Source organism: Cynocephalus volans, chromosome 5 (assembly GCF_027409185.1).
Source record: "Cynocephalus volans isolate mCynVol1 chromosome 5, mCynVol1.pri, whole genome shotgun sequence".
NCBI classification, from domain to species: Eukaryota; Metazoa; Chordata; class Mammalia; order Dermoptera; family Cynocephalidae; genus Cynocephalus; species Cynocephalus volans.
The window spans coordinates 59464034-59477068 of NC_084464.1; positions in this window are offsets into that span (position 1 = coordinate 59464034).

Below are 13035 nucleotides of genomic sequence, written 5' to 3' on the forward strand. Positions count from 1 at the left end.
CCAATGTGTCCCATTTTTATTCTATGTAATGCCCCGTCACTTCTGTACAATCCGATGGATGACAGCAGAATTAAATCACTTGAGAGTCCATAGTCCTGGCAGTCTTACACTGAGAAAGTTGCAAACATTTGCTGAAAGATGAAGTCCCACCTAAAAGGTTACCTCTGTAGTTAGGTATTTTAGAAATAGATTTGAGATTGCTGTAACTCATTATTAAGTATGTGGGGTGAGTGTGTGTATGTGTGCATTGCACTGGTATCGATAAACCAAGTTCTAACCAGCTTAGCAGTGTGTCAAGGATGACCACTAAAGTGAAGGGAACATACTGGAGTGGTGTCTGGGCGGGCATACTGGGTTGCATGCATCTCTTGTCTATACCCACTTTCCACAGAAAATTCTAATATTTTATTCCCTAGTATCCATAAACTTAATCTCCATTATTTTATCAACACATGGACTAAATCATCCAAAATTGACAAACATAATTTAAATTGTAATTTGAATGACAATTATGTAAAATTCCAAAGGCTTTCTTCCCTGTTAAACCTTAAACATGGCAAATAATAAACCTAAACCAAATACTATAGGTTAGTCAGGCAAATAGCAAGTATTTCCTAGAGTTAACCTTTAATGACTATCAAATCATAAATTCTATCATAATAAACCATAACTATTTAATTTATACAGTTCCCTTTTAAACTTAAACTGTGAAGTGTTCATCTTTTTCCTTTATATCAAATATATTGCAGCCTCATGATTAAAAATGATAATCTCTGCTATGGTTTGAATGTGGCCCCTTGAAAAATCAGGTGTTCAAACTTAATGGCCAATGTGATGGTATTTAGAGGTGGAGCTTTTAAGAGGTGAGAAGGCCATGAGAATTTCTGACTTGTGAATGGGATTAAGGCCCTTGTAAAAGAGGTTTCATGCAGTATTTGGCTTTTTTGCCTTTCTGTCTTCTGCCATGTGAGCACACAGCATTCATCTCCTTCAGAGGATGCAGCAACAAAGCAGAGAGCAGCCCTCACCAGACAACTGAACCTGCTGGCACCTTCATTTTGGACTTCCCACCCTCCTGATATGAGAAAACAGATTTCTGTTCTTCATAAATTTTTCAGTCTCTGGTAATTTGTTGTAACTGCATAAATGTATAAGACAATCCCATTTTTAAAAAATCTCTAAGCACTAGAATTTTCCAGGGCTTAGTGTCTGCCCTACTCACCTTCAATTTTATATTCACTCTTTCCTGATCTTATCAAATTGGATAACGTGAAATACAGTCTCAATGCCCATAACTCTAGCATGTATATCTCCTGTCAAGATTGTTAATGGACTCCAGATTGATATATGTAACCTCACTGGGCATCTTTACTTCACCAGGATGCATTTCAAAATCAGTATGTCTAAAACTTAAAGTTTGATAACTTCTCCAAAACTTGCTCACTGTCAGCCTCTTTCCTCTCAATGGCACTCTGTCATTCCAGTGGCTTGGGCTGACTGCTTGACTTTTATTCTCTCATATCTACTCCAGCATGAAAAACTACTGAAACACCTTCAAAGTATACCCATAATCATTTTCCAATGTTTGTCATTTTTACAGTTCATTTTCCTAACTCCCTAGTCAGTGCCACCAAGATCACTCACCTTGATAACTACAATAGCTTCTGAAATAATCTCTCTGATTCTTCTCTTAAACTTCTTCAATCTACTTCCCATACAGAAGCCACTGTGTGGCTTGTATTTTAAAATATAAGTTCCATCATTTTACCTCTCCTTAGGTCCCTGTGATGTCTTCCCATTTCTCTCAGTGTTTCAACAATGTAAAAGGCTTTCTATCTCTAACTTCTGTGTCCACTTTTCTTACTACCACTCTTACAACACCCACTACTCAGTCACACCGGCCTCTTGCCATTCTTTGAATTGACAAGTACATTCCCACCATAGAGTCTTCTTAGTTATTGCACCTGTCTGGAAAACTCTTCCTTCAATATCCACATATCTATCTTCTTTAGGTCCTTTAGGTCTTTGCTTTAAAATCACCTTCTTGCTAAGGCCTACTCACCACTCTATTTATAACTGCAGTTTGCACCTCTGGTTACCTTCCATGCATGTAAAATAAAGTTTACCCTGTTCTTTTTCATCATTTCAGTATCTACCCTCTTCCAATTTACTATATTAAGGTACTTCAAAAATTCCACAAGAATGTTTTTATTATCTTTTAATTCCATTTTCCACAAACTTTATAAAGGATCCTCATATAATACACTTATTGTGTTTATTGTGTAGTGTCTCTGCACAGACATGAACTGATATGTAATCTGTATGAGAAATGGCATCTTTTTCTGTTCTGTGTATCAGAAAAGTTTCATCACACAGGAGACACAAATAAGCATTTTCTACTTGCTCCTTTCATGTATAGATAATCAAATGTTTTAGAAAGGAATTACTTCCCCCCCCCTAAAGAGCTTGGGAAGAAAATCAGATGTCGTGAGCCGGAAGCAGTATATGGGATCTGAAGAGAAAAAAATGTTGCCATAGACTTCTAAATAAGCCAGTTAGAAGGTTCTGTGTTTGCCTTAGCCATCTGAGTGATATCGGGTGAAACATTTAAGAACAAACACTTCAATATCATGTTTCTGGAATTGGGGTATCTATAACACCAAGGACTATGCCACAAACTGCAAGAGGTATTCAGCCCACAGAATAAATCTGGCTCATCTCCTGAATTAAATGCATGTAAAAAGTTTGGATAAAAATACATTTTATCCTAAATAAACATAAACTTCTTATTTGTAGAACAGAAAATTTACTTTAATTAGATAAAATTGAAGAATTCAAAAGAAGATATTTCACTCGTCCATGAAGATAGACACTTGGTCCAAACAATAAATACCTACAGCTATGTAGTTAAGTCTTTTTTGCTATTAAAGGCATTTACAATACTTCTTCATGTAAGAAAACCCCTGGACTTTATTTTGGCATTTTGAGTCCTATCTTATTTTTTCAAAAGGAGAACTACATTTTTCTTTCTGCCTTCCTTCCTACCTTCCTTCCTTCCTTCCTTCCTTCCTTCCTTCCTTCCTTCCTTCCTTCCTTCCTTCCTTCCTTCCATCTTGCATCCAAGTTTTTCAAGTACTGTTTAGTGTTGACATGACAGGATGTTTGTTATTATTCACATAATCTGTTTTTGAAAAGATCAAGCACTATGAGCACTGAAGAGTGAACAAAAGAAATAGACCTTGATATTTTACATCTTATTGACCACAAAATATAGTTCATTGTTGACATTAAATGCCTCATATTTTCTTTATGAATAGTGTGAACAAAACAATTGTTATTTTTTGTTATATGCATTACAATAATGGGGTGTCTCAAAATTAACATAAATGCAGGCGTTAAGGGCCTTCACTGCTCACTCAATAAGCATCAATATTTAATCTTAGAAGAATGAAATGGCTTTCTGTTTATAAGTAGACTTAATTGGAAAATATTTTCAAGCCATGAAATTACCAAAAAGTAAATGAAAACAAACAAATGAGGTGCTGATATTGGTCTTCAAATTGTTATACCTTTAATTCAGCCCAGTCACGTAGCATATATCCATCCAGTCCATAAAACTGCTGCTTGCCTACAGAAACAGATCCTGTCAGAAGGACTCCTAAGGTTTAAGAATTTAATTCTGCTGGTGTCATATGTGCCAAGCTAGTGTCATAATAATTTTTTACTTTATAGTTTGATGAGCCAAACTGTTCTGACAATTCTTTGCATCTTCAGTCACCAGGGGATTAGACATAGGCTGTTACCCAAAACTCATTTAGAAAATACATTTCTCTTCGAAAATAACTCATCCAAACTTGTTGCACAGCTTTCTGCATACTGATAAGTAAAACACAGAAGTACATGTGTTCTCTGTCCTGTAGGAACCTACCCTCCAACATATAAAAGCAGTTAGGTCTATTAAGCAGTGGCATTTTAGAGTATTAGAAAAATCACTTCATATGGATTTCTTATTGGCATTTTGAGGTTTGCTTTCTTTACCTTTAAAAAAAATTATTTTTAATTGACACGTAATAGTTGTAAATGTACATTGGGTACAATGTGGTATTTAGATACATGTATACAATGTGCAATGACCAAATCAAGGTAATCAGCATATCACTTTAAACAAGTGTTATTTCTTTGTTAGGAGAACATTCAAAATCCTGTCTTCAAGCTTTTTAAAATTATACAATCAAGTTAGCTATAGTTACCCTACAGTATTATAGAACAGAAAAGTTTATTACTCCTATCCAGCTATGATTTTGCATTCGTTAGCCAATTCCTCCTTATTCCCTGCCCCCACTACATTTCCCAGACTCTAGCAACAATTATTCTACTCTCTATTTCTATGAGATCAGCTCTATTAGCTTGCATATATGAGTGAGAACATGTGATATTTATCTTTCTGTGCCTGGATATTATATCACTTTACATAATGTGATTCAGGCTTTATTTTCTCACAGATTTTTTTTTTTTAAAGGAAGAAGGGATATTTACTCCTTATTCCTGGTTAGGGAAGGAATATATGAAGGATATAGCAGGTTCCCATTGTTAAATAATTCCCAGTATGTAGGATATGGATCTTGAGAAATTATTCTACAAAGATCACAAAATGTGTATGCAGACCATGTGCATTCTATAATACCAATAATGCATCCCAAGCATATGATTTTTTGTCATTATGTGACTACCAATTAGCACAATATGGAAATACATGTTGCTTGCTGTAAACATTTTGAGTGTCTAAGAGTAGATGCAAACTCAAACACTTGAGAGGAAATTTCCACGAGTCCATGAAGGAGCAGACAACATCCATTTGGCACAATCTGGAGATTCAGACTCTTGACTACCTTTTTCTAATACATAGCATGCATACATAATGCAGTTTAAGAATGTTGAGGATCTCCCATCCACACCCTCAAAGATGCAGCATTTTCACTATTTTGCCAATGATCAGAGCCAAGAAAGCTGTTTTAGGAATGTGTACAAATGAGAGGATATAGAATCAGGAAAAAAATAGGGATAAAATAAATAATTCGATAACTTAGGAAGATCAAACAAGTGAGTTGAAGAAAGAAAAAAACAAAAACAATCTCAGAACAAGAGAATATGCAAAGAATAGGACAGATTACCAGAACCTTGTTCTGAAGGTGAGAATAAGATGCAGAGCTGACTTTCAGGAGTCAGAGTTATTCTCAAGCTGTTTCATCATTTGGACAATCATCAAATAATAACAAAATAAGATTAACCAACTAATGCTCATGCCATTTGCTCACTTGCTTAATTGGAACCACAGTGTATTTAAAAAATCTATAAATTATGGATAAATGCTGGCGAGGTTGCAGAGAAAAAAGAACCTTCCTACACTGTTGGTGGGACTGCAAAACGGTGCAGTCTATGGAAAATGGTGTGGAGGTTCCTCAAACAATTACAGATAGATCTATCATATGACCAAGATATTCCACTGCTGGGTATCTACCCAGAGGAATGGAAATCATCATGCCGAAGGGGTACCTGTACTCCCATGTTTCTTGCAGCACTATATACAATAGTCAAGAATTGAACCAGCCCAAATGTCCATTGCCAGATGAGTGGATAAGGAAAATGTAGTATATCTACACAACAGAATACTACTCTGCTATGAAAAAGAATGAAATAGTACCATTTGCAGCAACATGGATGGACTTAGAGAAAATCCTATTAAGTGAAATAAGCCAGGCACAGAAAGAAAAATACTGCATGTTCTCATTTATTTGTGGGAGCTAAAAATAAATAAATAAATAAATACACAAACAAATAAATGGGGGGCAGGGGGAAGAAGACACAACAATCACAACAATTCTTTGAACTTGTTAACACAAGTGAACAGATATAATGTTAATGGGGGGAGGGGAAGAGGGAGGGGGGAAGAGGAATTGGTAAAGGGACACAAAAGTCAACTACGTTGTATATTGATAAAATTAAATAAATAAAAATAAATAAAATAAAATCTATAAATTATAAAAATATTTTAAAGTCAATTTATAGGACTGCGAATTCTTTTGGTAACACTTCCTAAGATGGAACTGCGCATATAGTTCACCTGCATTCATAATAATTTTCTTCCACTCTACACAAAAGACATATACAAATCTTATTATGGTGACCTGCTTAAGATTGTAAAATCCTCTTGAGTGCCAATCAAAGGAAAGCCTGCTGTGGCAGTGACTAGATTACTCATCAACCATTTAATATGCTTTCCCACATTTCTCAACTTCCAGGCCCCGTTACGTGGGGCAATAAAATAAGTTCTAACTAATGGGTAGAGGGAGGAAGCATAATGTGTAACTTTCATTCCAAAACACAGGTAAACTAGAATGCCACTCTTCACCTGTTTCTTCTCCTGCTATGGCAGCCACACCATTGACATTTTAAATGCTGTAGTCTCCATCAGACTGGATTCTTTAAATGACTACATGTCTGTAGAAATGAACATCCCCTATAACATCTACATGCAGACACATGCACACGTCAACCTTTATCTGACATATAGGAAGAGCAGGAAACAAGTTTTGTTTTATGCCACTGAGATCCAAGGATTTTTGTTACTGAGGTATAATCTTGTTACAGTAGTATAATTTTCAAGACCATATTAGTGTTATACTAGAAAAGTACTATATATCAATTGTTGGTTCATAGCAGCAATTCAAGAGATGTTTTTCCAGATACATTCCATAACTGAACATTAACTAGGTTAGGGCTAGCTGTTTTAGGATGATGAGATAGATTACAGTATCAGTGAATCATATGAAATTATTGTTTCCCTTATTTTGCTATTAAATGGATTTCTTCAAAAGTAATTTTTTACTAAATGCTATAGAGAGATATAAGATATGAAACACATCCATGGATGATGGTGCTGGAATAAACATTATGAGTAGAGAAAGCAATTTAAATTCATATCGAGAAAAACAATTTCCATGATAATACCTCCATACCATGTCTGGGGATTCAATTATTTGCTCTAACGTGAAAACCACCTTTAGAATAACAACTTCAACTGGAGTACTGCCTAATTCAGTTGATGACAACTCACTGTCATTTCTAAGACAGTTATCCTCTTTACTGATGACTTCGATATTTAGTTCATACTGTCTTTTTAACCACAACTACTGTTATCATCCTGAGTCATTTCTATAACCATCTATTCCTTCACCATGTTTATATCCTCACCTTTGATGCCCAACACCTTCACTGTTTCAGCCACATGTAAGTTGGCATTGCCCAGAAACATTAAATTCAAACATCTCCCACTTTTGACACAATATCTTACCATTCTTATGACTTCCATAAGTATATTGCCTAATGTTTTTATTTATAATTTAATTGACAAATAAAAATTTTATGTATTTATCATGTACAACATGATGTTTTGAAATATGTATACATTGAGGAATGGCTAGATTAAGCTTATTAACATATGTATTACCACACATACTTATCATTTTTGTGGTAAGAACACTTAAAATATCTCTTAATTCAAGAATGCAATAAATTTGAATAAACTGTAGTCTCCACATTGTCCAACAGATCTTTTGAATGTATTCCTACTGCCAAAATGAAGTTTTGTATCCTGTGACCAAAAAAAGAATACACACAGACACACACGCACACACACAAACACACGCACACATATATAACACATTTATATTAGTGACTCTCTAGCCCCTACACTACCCAACCTACTTTCTCATCACATATAAGTTCCATTTTACTTGTCACTTTTTTTCTTATCTAGTTAGAACTTCAGACTATAACTTCAGCCATTTTTTCCCCAGTATCCTCAAAACACACAGGTAGTGGTGACTTTCTAAAATTCATGGTCTTAGAGTGTGTCTGGGTGTTTAATACAACCTAGAAATTCTCCAATGAGTTCCAAGTAATTTCTTTCTTTAATTCTACTAGTGAGTAGTTTAAACTATCTAGATTATCCTCAAATTTTTCAAAACAAAATCAACACTCTTCCTAGCAGACAATTTCCCACTCTTCTTCACATATAAGCAATTTGATTTAAACACTTTCAAATACCTCCCACCACAGAAATTTTTACCTCCAGTAATAAGTTGTTTTAAAATTGCAAACATATCTGAACTCTTGATAAGAGCCATTGATAAGAGCTAATTATATCTCTAAAGCCTTACTTGAGCAGGTTGATTAGCAATTTCCTCTTAATTTCACTAGCAACATAAAATAAATTGAATATAATTTTGATGCAGAGATTTTCCATAAGAATTTACAAAAGGTGCACATTTATTGCAGTATGTGCGATATTTGGGGGGGGGAGTTCTGGTGGTGACCTATCCTATTGGGTCTGGCTAAATAAGCACACAATATTTTCCACAAGAGAGAAAAAAAATTAAGTGAATAATGAGTGTAAAGCTTCAGAACTATAAAAAGAAATTTTATTGTTTCCCAGAACACTACCTACGAGAGATCTTGCCTGGGGAGATAATGTGGTTTTTGTAGGTGGATAAATATGAGTTGGATTCCTGGTTCTACTTATATACTTTTGGACAACTTATATGAACTTTGATATAGTCATCTTTTTACAAGGAACTAATGAAATCTTCCTCATAAGGTTGTTGTAAAGATTAAACAAATTTACATGGCACACAGTTGGTGCTCAGTAAATGACGGTCTTGTTTTGTTCTTTTTAATACAGGTAAATGCTAAAGTTAAAAGTCAAAGATAAATAATTAGAACATGTTATCTTGTGTCAAGATCCTAATTGCTGATCTGATTGCCTAAGAGATATGCTCTCAAGAATTTTGTCAGATCCAACAAACTTATTAACACTTCTATCTTTAATCAATTAGGTGATAATAAAATTTCCACAATTAAAACTCCTATCTTTAACTCTATAACAGTATTTGACATTAGTAAAAATCGGATGGACAATTATGCAAAATCAGGTGGAGAAAGTTGATAGCTTTTATTCTGTGCATATTCAAATTGAAGAAATATTGTTTATTATAGAAAATGTATAAATTGTGACAAAGTATAAAGGTAGATATTTAAATTACACAGGAGCCCTCTGGTAATAATCACAGTTAACATTTGTTTTGCATTCTCTTTTTAAAACGGAATTTTAACAATGTATTTATTGAGTATTCTTCCGAAGATTAACACCTGCCTTATATTCCACAACAGGCATATACCACAATGCCATGTGATGGATAATTTAAATTTTTTACTGTTTGTGACACTAATAAACAATATACCAATGAACTAATTTTTGCTGATCTTTGACAATTTATCCTAGGTACAAAATTATTGGATCAAATTGGATATTTTTAGGCTTATGTTGTGTATTGTCAAATATTACTATCTTGACATATTGAAAATAACTGGGCAGCAAGATTTTATTCAGGAAAAACGGAAGAAATCAAGAGAACAAGGATCCTAAGGCTTTAAAGAGTAAGTTGAGATGCAATGGGGCCTGGGAGAAACTGGGAGAATCCCGAGAAATACTCAGTCTGTTGACACTCAGCTTATTCAGTTGAAGAACTAAATCACAACTAAATCACAAACAAGTTCACAGCAAAGCAGCTTCACTTACCTTTATTTATTACTTGTCTTCTGTTGAAAATCTTCCCCTTCATTTCTTCTATAGGAAAACATACATTCTCCTCCTAATATTCTTTGTTATGTGATAAAAATAAAGCACACTTAACAGATGGTACTAATGATCTGTTTGCTAAAAGCCATGGGTTTAAAGAGCATACACAACATGAAACAAGGTAACCTGTGCACTGATTTTACTACTAAGGAAGATGCAATGTCTTATCTTGTTCTTATTGATCAGGGACTTTGTGGCTCTTCAAATATCACTTGCTCTGGGAAACGTTTTGCTATTTTCTAGTAAAGGATAGTCACTCCTACCTTTGTACACTCAGAGCAAGATTTTTATTCTATCACTGCTACTTTTACAACATATTTTTTCCTGATTTGTTTCTATCACAAATTTATTCTAATATAGTGAACAGGTATTAAGACTTTCACACACTCTACATATGATGATCCTTCCATACAACTTTCTGTTGTCATCTCAGCCTCCAGTTCAGTGCTCAATACATACATAAAAAAATCCTTAAAGTTTCTCAAATAAAGATATAGACGGATAATGAAATAATACATACGATAAGACTTTCAAGTACAGAGTGTTATTTGAGTAAAGGAGCAGACCATGAAAAGTGGAGTCATTGCATCAATTGCTCTGAAGTACAGCGACCCTTCCTTACCTCAGAGCGTCTCTAGTTCACAAGAGTGTCTGACCATGGGGAAGAATCCTAGTGTGCTCTACCAATAGTATCCTTTATTATACATGCCTTAATGTGTAAGAGATTGGGATATATCAATGAATTTGGAAATTCCAACCATATGATTACATATTGAATTTGAAGGATCCTGTGTATAAGTTTAACTAAAGGTCAGAGTCTGAAAGGCTTTTATTAAGTACCTTCCTTCAGTGAGTGCTGAAGGTGTTTTATACCTTATACAAGAACCTTAAGAGACAGGGTCTCCATCCAGCCTGTCTGTAGAGGATGTCATCTTCTGCATTGATAAGAAATCTCTATATCTGAAAGGATCATATTTAATGGAACTGCTGGCACAGCAGGTAAAATCTTGGTTGTGTTTCCAGAGGTAAATGATGCCTTGGCTGTATGCAAGTTACCAATGTTGATGGCATTTGGTAGAATTTGATGGCTTTTCCAACTGTATAAACCTGCATAGATATTTTTTCATATTGTCCTGCAAAGTAGCAAAGTAGGGGAGAATATAGCAGATGTTTTATATTTTGCATATCTTTGCAAGACTGGCAATGATATGGGCATAAAGTTAAGAAACAAAAATATTCTATTTATTTTAATAGAATTTTTTTACTTAAGTTTAGTTATCTAACCTAACTGAAACTTAGACTTGTTATCCATAAGATGAAGGATGGTTTGAATATTGTTTTATTTCATTTCTAAAATGCTTTCTTATTTATAGTAACAGCAGATTTTGTCCAGCACGCTACTGAATTCTAGTAAGCAGAGAAAGCTGGAACTTACCAAAACAGGTAATGAAGCAGCTAATTCATATAAATGATATTTACTTTATTATGAAAACCAGAAGGTTCTGTTTTATTTCAAAGTAATTTTGGAGGCACAAGAAAGTATCTTGATTAGGAAATCAACTCTACTGAACTGTGTCCCATTTGAACTATTATTCTCTAATTTTATCTGAACCTTATCTATCTAGATTTTCTGTAGCTGATAACAAGTATCAGCCCACAACTGGTCATAGCTCTTTGTTCATCAGCATTCTCTATTGAAAACAAACAAAATGCAGAGGCCAAGTATATTAGCCCATTTCTGTAGCTTATCACAAAATACCTGGAACTAGGTGATTTACTAAATTTATTGCCCATGGTTTCAGAGGCTAAAAAATCCACAGTGCAGGGAAAACATCTGGTGAGGGTCTTGGTGGTGGCAAGAGTGACGCAGTGGTCTCATATTGCAGAAAATGGCAGAGCAGAGAGAGAGCAAGAGACCAGCCTCCTCATTCATTCTCCTTTTAAAGCCCTCAGAGCCACTCTCTGGACCACCATTGTTAAACCATTCAATACTGCACAGTCCTACAATCTAATCTCTTCTTCAAGACCCCACCTTCCAATTACCATAATAACAGTTACAGTGGGGATTAAGTTTGGGGGGAACATTCAACCCAAGGCAAAAAGCTAGAATCCGGGTTCTTTAACCTTGCTGCATGGGCTTCAAGCATGCATTCAACATTAGAGTGTGGCTAGATACATTTTGTCTAGTTAGCATATTGATTTAAAGTTTTAGATGATTAATATTATCAGGCAGACAAGAAATCCTTATTTCTATCTTCACCATTCCTTTCACTACACCAGTGTGTTTCATTTATCTTTATTATGTCTTTTTTCTGAAGATATTTAACAATGGGACCCCTGACTTAGTGATGGGTTGTTTTTGTCTATTTGTTTATTGTTTTAATTAGTTTTGTTCTATTTTGCTTTAGTTTTAACTATTTTGGCAGCAATTTTCTGACACTTGATAGTTCATAAAATTCTGGTATGAAATTTAAGCAACTAAACACAGGAAAACTCAGCGCTATCTGCTCATTATGTTGCATAAGAAAGTGAAAGGTGGGGTGTAGCAAACATGTGCAGAGCTGTATATTTTTAAAATAACCTGGAAGCATAGAGAAAATAGAAGGCATTTTCTGCCTTCCAAAGATAACATTTTTTAAAATATAAAACCTATAATAACTTAACTTTAACATGGCCTAGCTGTGGTTTCCAATTTTGCACAGCAATCACCACACAAAATGTTGGTTTAATAAAGAAAAATATATCCATCTGATTTGGTAAAACTTCAAATGTTAACAATGTAGTTTATAATTCATTTATTTCCATCTTCCTTATTACAGTCAAGCATAGGAGGGCAGAAAATAAAATAGATGAACATTTCCATGAATTGCATAATATTTTCTAGCTATTTATCTTAAAAGAATTATAAATTAATTACATATTGCATAGATCTTGAATTAGTAAACCTGGAGGAGAAACATAATGCAAGCTATTTTCCTTAATAGAGGAGTGAATCTGTATATTACTGTATTTCTAGCATACCTTAAAAAACACAACAGTAACATTTAGATCACTTTGAAAGCAATGTATTAATCTTGATTTTCTTGAGTTAGCTGGCCTTTCCTCCCATGATATTTAGAGGGGATTTTCATCTACCAAGTGGTAGCTGAATCCCAAGCAGCCAGATTTAAGAACCATAGAAAGAATAGCTTAAGAGTGCCACCTACTGCTAGTAGGGATATGTAGGGCAGAGAAAAATGTGTTTGTGGTATAAAATTAGCATCAATTTAATATTTTTGTCAAGTCAAAACAAAAATACTGCTGTGGCTGTGTTAAAAAAAGTTAATGAAAAATGAACA